Genomic DNA, 15154 nt, shown 5'->3' with positions numbered 1-15154 from the left:
CATGATCCATGCTGACCTGACAAAGGGTTCCTAGCAAGGGCTAGGGGACTTGCCATGCATTGTAGACGGCTCACCCTGGCTGCCAGGCGGAAGGTCGATTTGAGGAGCGGGGTAGGTGTCCAAGAGAGAGTGCAGTCAGGAATGTTCTATGACCATCTGGGTATGAAGCAATGCAGCTGCAGTTAACAAGGATGAAAAGTGGAGAGATTTGGGTAGGGACTTGGTAACTAATTGGATGATGAAGAAATTAAATGAAAATAAGGGCTTGGTTTTTGGTTTGGGTGACTGGATAGATGATGGTGTTACTGACCAGGAAAGAAAATACAGGATAAGGAGAGGATTTGGGGAAGAAGGTTATTAGCGTGGCATTTTGAGCAAACACCCAAGGGGAATATTCTGCAAACAGTTACATATTGGGATGAAGCTCTCAGGGAACAGATGAAGGCTAAAAGTTATGGTCTGGGAATGAATGAATGAATGAATTCTGGACTGCATTGGATTTCAAGGCAGGGCCTTCGTGAGTGTCACCCATAAGTCACTCATAACCAGGCACATCAAGGTAAGTTTATTTTCCCTTCGAGGTCCCATCACAACTGCATATCTGGATGGATCGGTGTGGCTCAAATTCCTGAAGTCCTTTTGATGCTAACAGGAACAGGGGGAGCCCCACAGTGCATTCTTACTGTTGAGTGAGGATGAACTACTCCCCCATCAGTTGTCTGAATTTCCTTCCCAGAGATTAATTTCACAGCCCAGAAGCAGTTGGCTTGTTGTGGTGGAAGGAAAATGGATTCACTGATAGGGGCTGCAAGGTCAAAGCCAAGGACACTCTTCTTTGTGAGAAGAGGGCTTCCCTGAATAGTGAGATTGAGGAAAGGGTCTCTTTTAACCCCTTTATCAGCATGAATTAGTTTCCTGTGCGGTATTTGTCAGCTTGAATGATCCAGAACCTGGCTTTCGGGGAGACAATGTACCATATAAAGGCATCAAGGTACATCAGAGAGTTAGGGAAGCCCGTGCTGGCACTGCTATCTTTCAATGCAGGGGACTGGGACAAGTTATTCCTCCTCTCTGGATCTGAGTTCCCTGATCTTGTTAGCATGGGGGTAATAAGAAAAATATCTGGGGCCCTTGGGTGGCTCAGTCCACTAAGCATCGGACTTCAGCTCAGGTCATGATCTCGCAGTTCAGGAGTTCATGAGTTTGAGCCCCACATCCGGATCTGTGCTGACAGCTCAGAGCCTGGAACCTGCTTCAGATTCTGTGTCTCCCTCTCTCTCTGGCCTTCCCCCACTTATGTTTGGTCTCCCTCTCTCTCTCTCTTTCAAAAATAAATAAACATTAAAAAAATTAAAAAAAAAAGAAAAATATCTGTTCTGTTTTTTTTTTTATGACGGTTTCTATGATTAAATAAGAAATATTTCTAGAAACTTCATGCAAATGCCAAGATTGTTTGAAGGAGCCAGAGAGCCTGCACTTTGTAGGTCTCCATGTAAGCAGTTATCAAATGTGTGTGAATTATATTCATTCTTTGCTCATTTATCCAAGCCACTTATTGAATAAATGCTCATTGAGTGCCTACTCAGTATGAGATACTAGGGATAAAAAGAAAATGAAAAAGATATGGAAGAATTATGAGTGCATATTACTCAATGAAAGAAGCCAGTCTGTAAAGACTGCCTATTGTATGACGTAGTAGGACATTCTGGAAAAGGCAAAACTACAGAGACAGTAAAAAGATAAGTGGTTCCAAGAAGCTGGAGGGGAGTGAGGGATGAATAGGCAGGACACAGAGGATCTTTCAGGCCACAAGACTACTCTGTATGATACCACAATGGTGCACACATGCCATTATACATTTGTCAAAACCCAAAGAAGTGTGACACCAGGAATACACCCTAATATAAACTATGGGCCTTGGGTGATGATGGTGGTCAGTGCATCTTTACTGACTAATGTACCACCCTTTTGTGGGATGTTGGTAGTGGGGTAGGCGATCCACGAGTGGGGGCAGGGGGTATAGGGGAACTCTCTGTACTCACAGTTTAGTTTTTCTGTGAACCTAAAACTGCTCTTTAAAAATCTATTTTAAAAATTGGGGCTGAGGCGGGGGGCGGGGGAGCGGGGAGAATGGATTGTATATGGTTTCCTGGAGGAGAGAAGCATGTGGCCAGATCTTCAAATAGCCAACAACAATGGAAGGTATAACCATGCATGCACACAGTGTGAGCAAGCTCTTTCCCTCTTTATCGTTCTGATACTTTGTCTTCATCTGGGACAGGGGCGTGCAAAGGGTCAGCACCTGTTCAGACTAGGACCCTCTTATCCTTTATTTACTGAAGGGTAGATAGTCACCCAGTGGTGGGCAACTGTGACTGCCCTGTGGTCTCCCAGGACAAGGGCTAAGGGTCTTGGCTGGTCAGCACCCACATGATAGGCTCACATGCATCTCTGTGAGCAGAGGGAAGGAGCAGAGGAGTTGGCTTTGACTTGTGAACTTGGTCAGATCACTTTGGCAAGGCTGTTTTGTGTCCTGTGCCCTTTAATTTGGGGACTTTCTCCAGAGAGCTGGTGCTATGAGTAAGGCAGAGCTTAGGTCAGCAGTTTGGCCCTTTGGGCCTTAACACTGGGAGGCTTTATGAAGGTCATTAAGCCTGGTGTCTACTGACGGACTTGCTCTGTGCTGTGTCGAGGGAGATAAATGATGGACTCCATGTTCAGCTTTTATCATCCTGGGACTTAATTTCTCAAGAGAGGAAAAGAAGACAATGGTTGTGTTTACAAGATCCCAATAAAGCAAGGTTAGAAAAAGAAAAAAGAATGAATTTCAATGGAATTGAATGGATTTCAATGCAATTTTCTATCATAAAATGACTTAGATAAAGCATCAGCCTTTGGGACGGTGTTTTGCCATCCTGCACATGTCTTTGCCTGTTGAAGATACAGCCAGTGAGCAAAATCAAAGAGTGAGGGACACTGAGGTGAAAAGCATGTGTTGCAAAGGAGTCTTAGGTTAATGTCTGCCTTTGTACAAGTGTACGTTGCAAACCGTTCCAAAGTGCATTTAACTGAAGAAATTCTGAAGCATTATAGAGCAAGACAGCATGATTTGCCACCAGCTCAGCATACATTCATTGGTGCCACCCTTATTTCTTTATGACATAACTTTTTCATGGAATAAAAGCCTCTGGGCACATTTTCTCTAACAAGGTATTAATATTTCAAAGGTTTCTCAATGTAATTATGTAGGAAAAGGTAAAAATGGGAGCTCACGGCATGGACCCCTAAAGGGATACATGGAGGAATTCAAGCTCCATCTTTAATTTTTCAAGCATAAAATACTTTATCCTACCTTAGGGCCCCTCACATGTGCTGTTCACTTCTCTTTTCCCTTCTGTCTTCAAATGACTGGTCCCTTTTTATCTTTTAGATCTGGGCTCAAATGTCACTTCCTTAGATAAGCCTTTCCCATGCATGGCCTAAGGGGGGTTCCCTCACCTTCCACTGTGATTCTTTAGCATTAGAACCCAGATTCCCAGCAAATATCTATCACATTTTATGATTATCCATCTATTTATTTGTTCAGATGTTTGTTTTCTCTCCTGCAACATACTGCAAGGCCCACCAGGCAAGGGCTGTCCATGAGTGTTTTGTTCCCCAAGATACACTCAGTGTCTCCAAGAGTATTTGGTGTGCAAGAGGTGGTTGATGGAAACATGAATGTGGAAATGAGGAATTAATTCTGGCCGCCACTGACCGGGCAGGAGAGGACTTATTTGTGAGGCAGCTGGTGTAGACTCAAGGGTAGATCTATTTTCTACTCTGGTTATGAAAATTTTGGCAATGAGCATCTTTTCTCAACACTGTTAGGTTTATTTCAATTCTGTGTTCTTAGAAACACATTGCACCTCTCCAGCTAGAATTGGGGTGCAAAGTGGGAGCACCCCACTATGTTGTAGGCACTGGAAGCTCCTTGCTACAGAGTCTGGGGCTCACTCATACACTTATTCCCCAGCACTGAGCACAGTACCTGACACAGAATATGACCAAGGTATGCTTGCTGAATTTTACCAAAATGAGATACTTAATGTGCTTTCTGCTTTCTCTCTAGGAGAAGGAAATTGAAGCAATTCAAGACAATCCTCTGATTTTCTGTGCATCAAGTTTTGTGGCAGTAAGGCTAATCTTCATGACAGATCATAAAAGATTGCATAGTTAGGAAAAAATATATGACAAAAATAGAATCAAAGCTTTTTTCCTGAACGTAAATTAATAAGCCCCACTTATTACACTGCTGCAGAGATAGATTTCTTCTGTATCTGCCTAGTTATGACCAACTAAAAAGGCATCAAAATGTTGTAATATGATTCTCTGAGATTTAAAGTAAGGAGACATATGCATACAAGGAAATATATGGAAAGGAAAAAAAAAAGACTCAAAGAGAGATATGTTTTTAGACTTCTCAAGGAGCAATGGACATATATAACTGCCCCTACCTTTAGGAGTAGGTTATTTTTAAAATAATAATTTGGTGGGTCGCCTAGGTGGTTCAGTCAGTTAAGCATCCAACTCTTGACATTGGCTCAGGTCATGGTCTCAGTTTGTGAGTTCAAGCCCTGAGTCGGGCTCCATGCTGATAGCATGGAGCCTGCTTGGGATTTCCTCTCTCTCTCTCTCTCTCTCTCTCTCTCTCTCTCTCCTTCCCTTCCCACCCAATAAATAAATAAACATAAAATAACAATTTGGTTAGATCCATTCTTCCCATTTCTAAGAAGGAATTTGCAAGGTTCTCAAAAATATTCTATGCTGTCTGGAAATAATTCCTTATGTAGCTTAAAGAGGTGCCACCAGAAGAGGGAGACAGTCAGATAAAGGAGGGAGGCCACCCAGCATGGTCAGAGTAATGGCGGCAGGGTGTCTGTTACATTCTTTATCATTCACAACTATTGAGGTCATTAAAAGCAGACACTTGGGAATGAGACCTGGATTAAAATCCCAGCTCTAGAGTTTTTTCGTTAGCTATGCTTACTGACTAATCAGTGTGTATCAGTTTTCTCTTCTGCAAAATGGAGAATGATAGAAGCTATCTCGTGAATAGGGTTAGAGTGAGGGATTAAGTGAGAAACTGCCTCTGAAATACGGTGCTGCCTTACATGCATTTGGGGATAGATAGCTCTTTTGTTCTTTGTTTATGGGATAGTCATATGCTGCATGCATTGTGCATATTCCTAAATAATATTATTCAAACTTTACATTAACTTCGGGGAAGGTACTGTTATCTCCATCTACAGAAAAAGAAATTGAGGTTTGGAAGAAGAAAAAAAATTAATGAAGGCTTGGAAGGGTTGATCATCAGTGTACAAGGCTATGAAATGATAGAAGCCAAGTCTTGGACTTGGAACGTTTGGATCCAAGGCTTGTGCTCTTTTCACTCTACACGACATTCTTTGTTGAAAAATAAAATCAATTCATGGAGTCATAATTTTGAGATTGTATTATTTATCTTATTGCCTTAAATCGACACATAGGGCCTTTCTCTGCAACTTTGCTATTTTCTGAACATATTTTCACTTTCATTTTGCATTTTAGCTTACAAGCCTAGAAAGACTAACTAGTGCCTATACAGAGGGTCTGGAATTTTAAAAATACGATTTCTCACTCATCTTAGGATGCAGCCTCTTTCTTAAAGTGCCTCACTGTGCTGTTGACTCCTATCCACCTTACAATAGCCCCGGGAACTTTTTTCTAACATGTGGACCAACTCTTGCCCATAGCCCTCTTTTTTCTACGAGGTCCTAACTATTGTGGATATAAATCTCCAGTTGAAAACGTCAGATCACCCAACTCAAGATGGTTTGAGACAAAAAGGGATTTTTCTGAGCATCAGGACAGGAAACTCTAGGGATATCCATTTTTTAGATACCAAGAGATCTAGTCACTCAAACAAGACATCAGAACTTGGGTTTCCTTTTTTGGCCCTTGTTTTCTCTCTCTTGGCTTCGCTCTCAATAATATCTGTCTTAGCAGTGGCCAGAGAGCACAAGCAGCTTCAGGACCACAACCTAGTTTCTCTCTAAGTACAACAGAAGAAAAGATTGACTCTTAGGCACATCTCCGACAAAAGCTCCAAATCTGAGCAAAGTCCGATCTAGTTTTATTATGTCATAATGTGGATTCATATAAGATCTAAGAGTTACAAAGAAACAGCCTTAACTAAGCCCACCTAGAGAATATAAGTAGTTTTAAAAAGTGACTTTTTTTCCATTTTAAAACAGAAAATGGGCTCCAAGTGGATCAGGGGTCCATTTTGAACCATCACAGAGCTCACAGGGATTCAGTGCTCCCATTGGCCAACCTGAGTCACTGCCCAATCAGGAAGCTCCACCTGAACCTAATGGGCTGTGAATGGAGCTGTGTAGATTCCAAGGAAAATTCGGGGCTCCTTTAACAAAAGGGCAAATGGATTCTAGCTGTCAATCATTATAACAACTCTTCACTTAAAAAAATTTTTTTTTAAATGTTCATTTATTTTTGAGATAGAGAGAGACAGAGCCTGAGCAGGGGACAGGCAGACAGAGAAGGAGACACAGAATCTGAAGCAGGCTCCAGGCTCTGAGCTGTCAGCACAGAACCCAATTCGGGGCTCGAACCCACCAACTGGGAAATCATGACCTGAGTCGAAGTCGGATGCTTAACTGACTGAGCCACCCAGGCGCCCCAACTCTTCACTTTTCCTTTCAGAATTCTAACCTGTTTGGTCATGGGCATTTGCCCACTTCCCTCAATTCATTCTGCTCCCACCCATGGACAAGCTGACTTCTACTCTGCAAGATTCTTTACCCTGCTTCCCTCCAGCCTGGGTCCTCTTTAACACCATTCCCTTTTTTGATCTCTGGGCAGTTGGCAAGATGGGCTTGTTGGCCAAATGAAAATTAGCTGTATGTATAAAAGTAATATGGGTCAACACTTTTTTTTGGAATTTTGTAACACATGTATTTATCTTAGATCTGGCCCAAGGTTTTTAAAAATCTATTTATGTAATAGTTGTATTTTAATGTGATCTTGCTGTGACTAAAGTATGAACTTTGCCATTAAGTGAGACAATTACCAGAGCAGTAAATCCTGCCAAAAATTCAGGTGATGCAACAGATCATGACCTCAGATCACTTTTCTCCAGTCTCCTCTTGTCTCCCATAGTTTTCCTTCCTCTAGGGGCTAGGTTATTTTTTTTTTTCATGTACCACATTTTGGTCCCTGCTCCTTTTTTCAACTTGTCTCTGGTATCTCAGGTTAAGCAGAGTGAAGGAGGATTCCAGAATTCCCCAAATCCAGCCATTTCTTATCCCAAATCAGTCATTCACTGGTTACAATTCAGTAAGCAATTTCTAAGTCTCTATTATCATCCCAACCTTCTCCAAACCCACCCTCTTCTCACATACAGTAAAGCATGATGGTTCATAAAATGGGCTTTCACAATGGAGAGACTTGGGTCTCTCCAGCAGTGTTATTTGTCATTATCTGTGTGATCTTGGATAAGTTACTTCACCTTAAATCTTTGTTTCCTCGTTTATGAAATGGAACTAATAGCATCTGTCTCACAGGGTGATTTACAGAGATGAAGGGAGCTCATAAGAGATTCAGAGCTTTAGGTACATGGTGGGATCTTAGCAAGGGTTAACTATTATTACTATTACCAATTCTTTCCCATGTTTTACTTCAAAATTAGAATCTTCATAAAATCCCCACACTGTAAGGTCCATTTCACTGATATCAGCCTTTGAGTTAACATAAAGGAAGAATCCTTAGTGGAAGAGGAGGCTGTGAATGAAAGTTCCAGTTAGTCATTGATTCAATCCAACAACTATTTTTAGAGCATGTACACTTGTACTTGAATTATTAACCGTTTGTAAGTGGGTTTTTGTTTGTTTGTTTGTTTGTTTCAAAGTTTATAGCAAAGGACTGTTCTGTTCTGAGGATCATGCAAAAGAGACATAAAATTGCATTCCTATCCTCAAGGCGGTTTTACTCTTGTGGAAAAGCCCTTGCTCAATCCCTGAAGGAACAATGCAGGAGCAAAGATTGCTTATCATCAGGAGGTGATATGTGCAATGCATGTTCTTGGAGGGTTCTAGAAAGCGCATGAGCAGTGCTCCCCAAAAACACTGGTGGAGAGAATGAGTAATGCATGAATCAGTGGGATGAGTGAAGGTTGTTGACAAGGACTCTTGGCATCAGTCCAGCCCCCTCCCAGGCTCTCCCTGGGAGACTGTAAGCTCAGAGCTGTGGGGACAAAGATTATACTGGTAATGTTGGGCACGCCCAAGGGCACGTCAGTTTATAAAGGAATAGATACAGCTAGCAACGCACCGTAATCCTCCTCACAGCCCAACCAGTGACTTTATGTGGTTGTAATTCCTCTAGGACTCACTTCCTCTTGCCTACACCCACCTGGTCCTCTCACAGAGACGTAATGTAATTGGTGCTCTGAAACTGTCCTCAAACCCACTTGTCCCTCAGCTTGAACCTTAAGCCCTTGGGATTGTCTGAGAGATTCTCTGTGAAGAATGTAGGAGTGGAACAATCCAATTCTCATAGAAATAGCTGCTATCCTGGGCAGACTGAGTGGGTTCAAGTGAATATGACTAGGTAGGTGAAAGTTGAAGCTTGTATCTAATGATGTTCTTCTATTCTGGGACTGGGCAAGGTGAACATTTCTATAAAACCTTCTTAAAAGGATCATCATTATTTCATAAGTGTCCCTTTATCATATACACACACTCGCTCTCAGTCTAAATATTCTTATTTTGTTGTTTCGTTTTTTATTTCAATGAAGGCTCTTTCTATTTTATTGAATGACCATCGTTAGGAACACTAGGTCTCATGGAACAGAGAGCTGTTTTATATATCCGAAGCCAGTGGTAAGATGAGATCTGATACTAAGGAACTGAAGCAAAGAATGTGTGGAAAGGGAATGTAAACATAAAATCTAGTGGCTTTACCTTTCTCTGAAGTTTTTAAGAATCTCGATCATTTAAAAATTTACATATGGAAAATTCTCTTTTTTGGTTTAGAGTCCTGTGTGTTTAACGTATGCAGAAACATCTGTAACCACCACCAAGGACAGGATACAGCATAGTTCATCACCTGAAAAAATTCCCTTGGACTACCCTTCGTAGTTCCCGGCTCCCCCGTCAGCCATTGATTTGCTCTCCATCACTATAATGCTGCCTTCCCAGAAGGTCATATAAATGGGACCATTCAGTGTGCAATCTTTTTTAAATTTTAATGTTTTTATTTATTTTTGAGAGACAGAGAGAGACAGCACAAATGGAAGGGTCAGAAAGAGAGGGAGACAGATTCCGAAGCAGGCTCCAGGCTCTGAGCTAGCTGCAGCACAGAGTCCAACACGGGGCTTGAACCCATGAACTGTGAGATCATGACCTGAGCCAAAGCCGGATGCTTAACCAACTGAGCCACCCAGGCACCCCAATGTGTGCAATCTTTTGAGACTGGCTTCTTTGACTTGGCATATATAGTTGAGATTCATCCATGTTTTGGAGGTATTCATTCTTTTTTATTGATAAGTGGTATATCACTATATGGATGTACCACAATTTTTTAATTCATTTAGCTATTGAGGGACATTTAGGTTGGCTCCAATTTGCATCAGTTATGAATTATGCTGTGCACTTTCATGAACAGGCTTTTGTGAGAACCAAGGTTTTCAGCTCTCTAGGACAATACCCGGGAGATGACGAGTCTTACCATTAGCCTATATTTGACTTTACATTAAATTGCCAAATGTCAGACTGACTGTACAATTTTGCCTTCTCACTGACAATGTATGGGAATTCCAGTTGCCCTGTATCCTTCCTACCACGTGAGATTATTATGTGTGTATATTTCTACCATTCTGATAGGTATATGGTGGTATCATTTATTTACATTTCTCTGCTGAATTATGACGTTGATCATCTTTTCATGTACTGATTTGCATTGGTATGTCTTCTCTGGTGATATGTCTGTTCAGATTCTTTTTGCCAATTAAAAAAATTTTTTAATGTTTACTTATTTTTGACAAACAGAGACAGAACATGAGTGGGGAGGGGTAGAGAGAGAGAGGGACATAAGACCTGAAGTGGGCTCTGTGCTGACAGTAGAGAGCCCTATGCCGGATTGTGACCTGAGCTGAAGTTGGATGCTTAACCGACTAAGCCACCCAGGTGCCCCTCTTTTTGACAATTTTAATTGGGTTATTTGTTTTCTTATTTTTGAGTTGCAAAAATTCTCTACAAATTCTGGCTACAAGTTCTTTATTTCCTCCTTTCCTTACTTCTGGAAGAGATTGTGTAGAATTGCTATTATTTCTTTCATAAAGGTTTGATTGAATTCATTGATAAAGATATCTGGGTTTGGGAGTCTTTTGGGTTTGGGGGGGTTTGGAGGATTTTCAACTATGAATTCAATACCTTTAGTGTATATGGGATATTCAGGTGATCTCCTATTTATTTTTTTAGTACAATGTTTTTTATTTTATTTATTTATTATTATTATTTTAAATATACCTTATTGTCAAGTTAGCAAACATACAGAGTATACAGTATGCTCTTGGCTTTGGGAGTAGACTCCCATGATTCATCACTTATATACAATACCCAGGCTCATCCCAACAAGTGCCCTTCTCAATGCCCGTCACCCATGTTCGCCTCCTACCCCCATCAATCCTCAGTTTGTTCTCTGTATTTAAGAGCTTCTTATGGTTTAGGGTTATCTCCTACTTCTTGAATGACTTTTATTAGTTTGTGTCTTTCAAGATTGGGTTCTTTTCATTTAAGTATCTGATTTATATGCAAAAAGTTGCCTCTGTTGTTCCTTTATTACCCTCTCATGATTGTGAAGTTTGCAATGCTATCTCATCTTTCATACCTGATACTGATAAAATATATCTTCTCTCTTTTTGTCTTGGTAAATCCAGCTACAAATTTATTAATTCTATTGATCTTTTACAAGAGTTAGCTCCTGGTATCACTGACTTTCTCCACTGTTTTATTTTGTTTCAATTTCATTAGTTTTTTTCTTATATTTATTATTTTATTCCTTGTTGTTTTAGGGTTCGCTGGTTTCTTAAGGTACATGCTTAGATTTGAGACCGTTAGTCCCTTCTGAAAGGAGCATTTCAAGTATAAATTTCTTTCTAGAAACTGCTATAGTTGTATTCCACAAATTTTGATACGTTGTATGCTCCTTTACATTCCAATCAAAATATTTTATAATTATCTCCAGAATTCTTTATTGACCAACAAATTTTTGAAAGTGAATTCCTTTATTTCCAAATATTTAGAGGTTTTCCAGAAACACTTTTGTCTATGTAATTGATTCTAGTATGGCCAGAGAACATACTTTGTATTGTTTCATTCTTTTAAATATGTTTGTTTTGTGATACAAAATATGGTTAATTTTGGTGAATATTCCATGTGTACTTGAAAACAGTGTGTATTCTGTTGTTATTTAGATGGAATGAATATTCTATAAAAGTTCCTTAGGCCAAACTGGTTCATAGTACTGTTTAGGTGTTCTATATTCTTCCTGACGTTTTTGTGTGTGTGTCAATTTGTGCTATCAATTACTAAAGGTTTTGTAGTCTCCAACTATACTAGTATATTTGTTTCTTTCTTCCTTCAGTTCTATCAGATTTGCTTCATTATTTTGAAGATTTGTTATTAGGTACTTAGAGTTGCTATATCTTCTTGATGGGTTGACTCTTTCATCATTGTATAATATCCAACTTTAGTGGTGGTAATTTCCTCTCTCTGGAGTCTATTTTGTTGGATACCAATAGAACCACAACCTTTCTTTTGATTAGCGTTTGCATGGTATTTCTTTTCTCATCCTTGTCCTTATAATTATATCATTATGTTTGAAGTGAGATTCTATAACAATGTAGAGCTGGGTATCTTTTTAAATCCAATCGAACAATCTCCAGCTTTTAACTGATGTGTTTAGACCATTTTTATTTAGTGTAAATACTGATACAGTTGGACTTAGATGTGCCATTTTATAACAAGTTTTTATTGTTTGCTCTTTTCCCCCCCATCAAACCTATTAGATTATTTGAAGATTTCATCCCATTATATTTTCATTGATCTGTATTGGCTTTTTACTACATCTCTTTGTATAACTTTTATAGTTGTTGCTTTAGGGGTGGTTACAACATACCTGACTTTTCTCAGTCTGCTTAGACTTGCCACTTGAAGTGAAGTAAGAAACCTCACTACTATTTAAATCTCTTTACCTTCACTGTTTATGTCATATCAGTAAATCTGAATATATTTAAAACCCCATAAGACATGTGATAATTTTTACTTTCAACAATCATACAAATGTATGGATGTTACACAGATTTCATGTTATCCTTCATTGGGGCCATGCTAGTTTCCCTGTATTGTTCCAATTTTAGTATATGTGCAGCCAAAGTGAGCACTAAATATGTTTTTGAAGCACTTTCCTGGTAAATACTTACCGAAAATTTGCATTAACTTTGTGAAACTATGATTATCAGAAGTACAGTCTATGATCAAACACTTTTTTTCCTCTGAACAAAGCTGGGATGGACTCTAACCAATTATGATTTGACATTAAAGGGTACAAAACAAAGACTTCTTATCTTGAATGAAAGCAGAATGTGGACTTAAAAACTAGAAATATGCACAAACACATTTTATCAGTAAAGTGGACTTTTTTTTGGTAACATGAAGATTTAGAATATCAAAACTATCTATTGTCTGTAGAGATGTTCAAATGGAAGGTACAATCTAGAGATTAAAATGGAACTCATTCATTTCCAATAAGCAGTATGCAGTAGATGTTTGGAGAAAACCAAATGGAAGTCAACTCTCCTAGGCTGGAATTAAGGAAAGTGGAGGTCATACCATACATCGTTTAGATCACAGCCAAGAACATGATCACATATATAAAGCATCTTGCATCTAGAAAGAACCCAAAACCAACCTTCAAAGACATTTCACACATTTAATTTTATTTACCTCTGCCACATTGCTATTGCAAATATTGTCTGCAGTCCAGAGCCGTAAGTGATGAGTCTGTGCAGCAGGCAGTGAAGGTAGCAGTCTTCCTCTGTAACCTTGTCCTTCCCAGAGTATGCAGTCATTGGCTCAGAATGAACAGCTGTGAAGGTGACTGTTTCTATAAAGGCTGTGGTGATGTAAGCCTGAAACCGAGGAGGAAAGCAATTAAACCTCACCTTGATTGAGCTGTAGTGTGTTGTGAGGGCTTGCGAGATGGGCTTGGAGACTGTTTCAGTGGGAAGAAAGCACTTGTACTTGGCAGTTTATGGGGAAACAGCCTGCCATAAAGGTGGTCAGGGTACCCTGCCATCTTCTCTGCCTGACTGACGCCTGACCATTCGGTTAGGTTCGCCGAGCGCCTTCTGCTTTATGAGGCCTTTCTGTCTACACACTCCAACTGTGGTGAATAATGTCTGCATGCTGATTTATGGAGCCCAATTCATCTGCCCAATTCATGTGACAGCCTTAGTCTTCCTTCTATGTGATTCTTATCCTGACATGGATCTTAATCTCCATTCAGACCAGGACAGTGTCTTTGTTTCTTCAAAGTGACCTACCCAGCATGCCCTAAGTTTGAGAGAGGCAGTTGGTAGAGCAGTTGGGAGCTCAGTCTTTCTGTGGTCAAATCTGCCATTTTCTAGCAGAATGACTAAGGGACAAGTTACAGAACTACTTTAACCTGCTTCCCCCACTTGAAACACTGGGATAATAACACTATTTGTAAAGATGAAACAAGTTAAGGCCTCCAGTGCTTAGCATTTTTGTCTGGTGTATAATAAGTACTATTAGTTATTTTTATTATTGAGTTTTCTTACAAAGCTGTGAAATAAATGCATTAGAGCAAGGCAAGAGAGAACACTAGCACGATTAGCAAAAGCGAAGGCTGAGAAAACAAATAAAAGTTGACCGGATTTCGGACACAAAAAGATTTAGTACCTCTTTTTAAAATAAATGAAAGGTTGGAACATACATTGGTATAACCCCTCTGGAAAACCATCTGGCAGTGTTCATTCAAGAACATTCTTGTACTCTGTAACGTATAAACTCCACTCCTAAGGATATACCTAACAGAAAAGTGTCCATGTATTACCAAAAAATGTTTGACAGAATGTTCATAGCCGTAGTATCCATGGGAGTTATTAACTGGAAACCATGCAAATGTCCATCAACCAAAAACACGGATGCTAAACTGTAGCAATAAAAATGAATGATTTACAACTACACACAACAGAATGGGTGAACGTCACAAACGTAAAGGTGTGCAAAAGAGGCCAAACATTATCAATAGTATATATACTGCATTTACTGTAAGATTCCAGGCAAGTGCTGTCACCAGTCAAGATAATGGTTACTCTCCTGGGAGAGGGGTGGTGGGGGATGAAAGGACGAGAAGAGAGACCACAGGGAGTCTCTGGGGGAGTAGTCAGTATTTTAATTCTTCATCTGGTGTCCCATGGGTGGGTTCAGTTCACTGAATTGGACACTAAACGAAACGTGCATTTTTCCATATGTGCATCATACTTCACTACAAAAGAGAAAACGAAAATTGAAAAGGAAAGAAAGGAAAGACCAGACAAGAAAGGAAAGTGGAAGAAAAAGCAAGCCTAGAAGATTAGAAAGCCACGGGAGCTTGGCTAGGCCGCACCTGACCAGGCTGGCTCACCCCTCTACCTTAGACACCAGCCCTGCCCACCCCCACCCCTGCCCTACTCCATTTGCCCAGCTGGAGGATGGCTCCTAATCGGGGTCCTTTCTTTCCTTGCCCCCTCCCCACATCTTCTCCCCACTCTGAGCACTGCTAAGGCCAGAAGGGGCTTTCCAAGTGGGCAACGCCAATAGTAGAGCAACTTGGAGGACCTAAAGCATCATTAATGAAACAGAAGACTTAAAGCCATCTTTTCTCTCCTCTCGTTTCCCTTTCGTTTGGACTCCCGCTCCCTCCCTTACCTTTTTCAGAAGGTCCCCCGGGCCTCGTAGGCGGCGCCAGCCCGGGTCGGCAGCGCCAGCCTCCGGTCCAGCGGGGCGGCGGGGCGGGAGCTGGGGGCCGGGGCCGGGGCAGAGGCCGCGCT

At 40.5% G+C, this 15154-nt stretch overlaps 1 long non-coding RNA gene and 1 other non-coding gene across 4 annotated transcripts in view; both read right to left on the bottom strand.

Annotated features, from left to right (window-relative positions):
- The window catches only part of LOC115295970, a 62470-nt gene extending 47340 nt beyond the window's left edge, over positions 1 to 15130 (bottom strand). For all 3 annotated transcript variants that reach the window (XR_003910661.1, XR_003910660.1, XR_003910659.1), the window contains exons 1-2: positions 15033 to 15130; positions 13044 to 13228 (exon numbers count right to left, since the gene is read on the bottom strand). This is a non-coding gene — a long non-coding RNA (uncharacterized LOC115295970). The remainder of the gene's footprint in view (positions 1 to 13043; positions 13229 to 15032) is intronic.
- On the bottom strand, positions 12377 to 12481 carry LOC115297306. Its single transcript, XR_003911397.1, has one exon. It is a non-coding gene; the product is annotated as a U6 spliceosomal RNA (small nuclear RNA).
- Positions 15131 to 15154: the final 24 nt, after the last annotated feature.

The sequence above is a fragment of the Suricata suricatta genome, chromosome 7 (assembly GCF_006229205.1).
Source record: "Suricata suricatta isolate VVHF042 chromosome 7, meerkat_22Aug2017_6uvM2_HiC, whole genome shotgun sequence".
NCBI lineage: Eukaryota > Metazoa > Chordata > Mammalia > Carnivora > Herpestidae > Suricata > Suricata suricatta.
The sequence above is the reverse complement of the archived record's forward strand: the minus strand, read 5'-3'. Positions and strand labels throughout refer to the sequence as shown.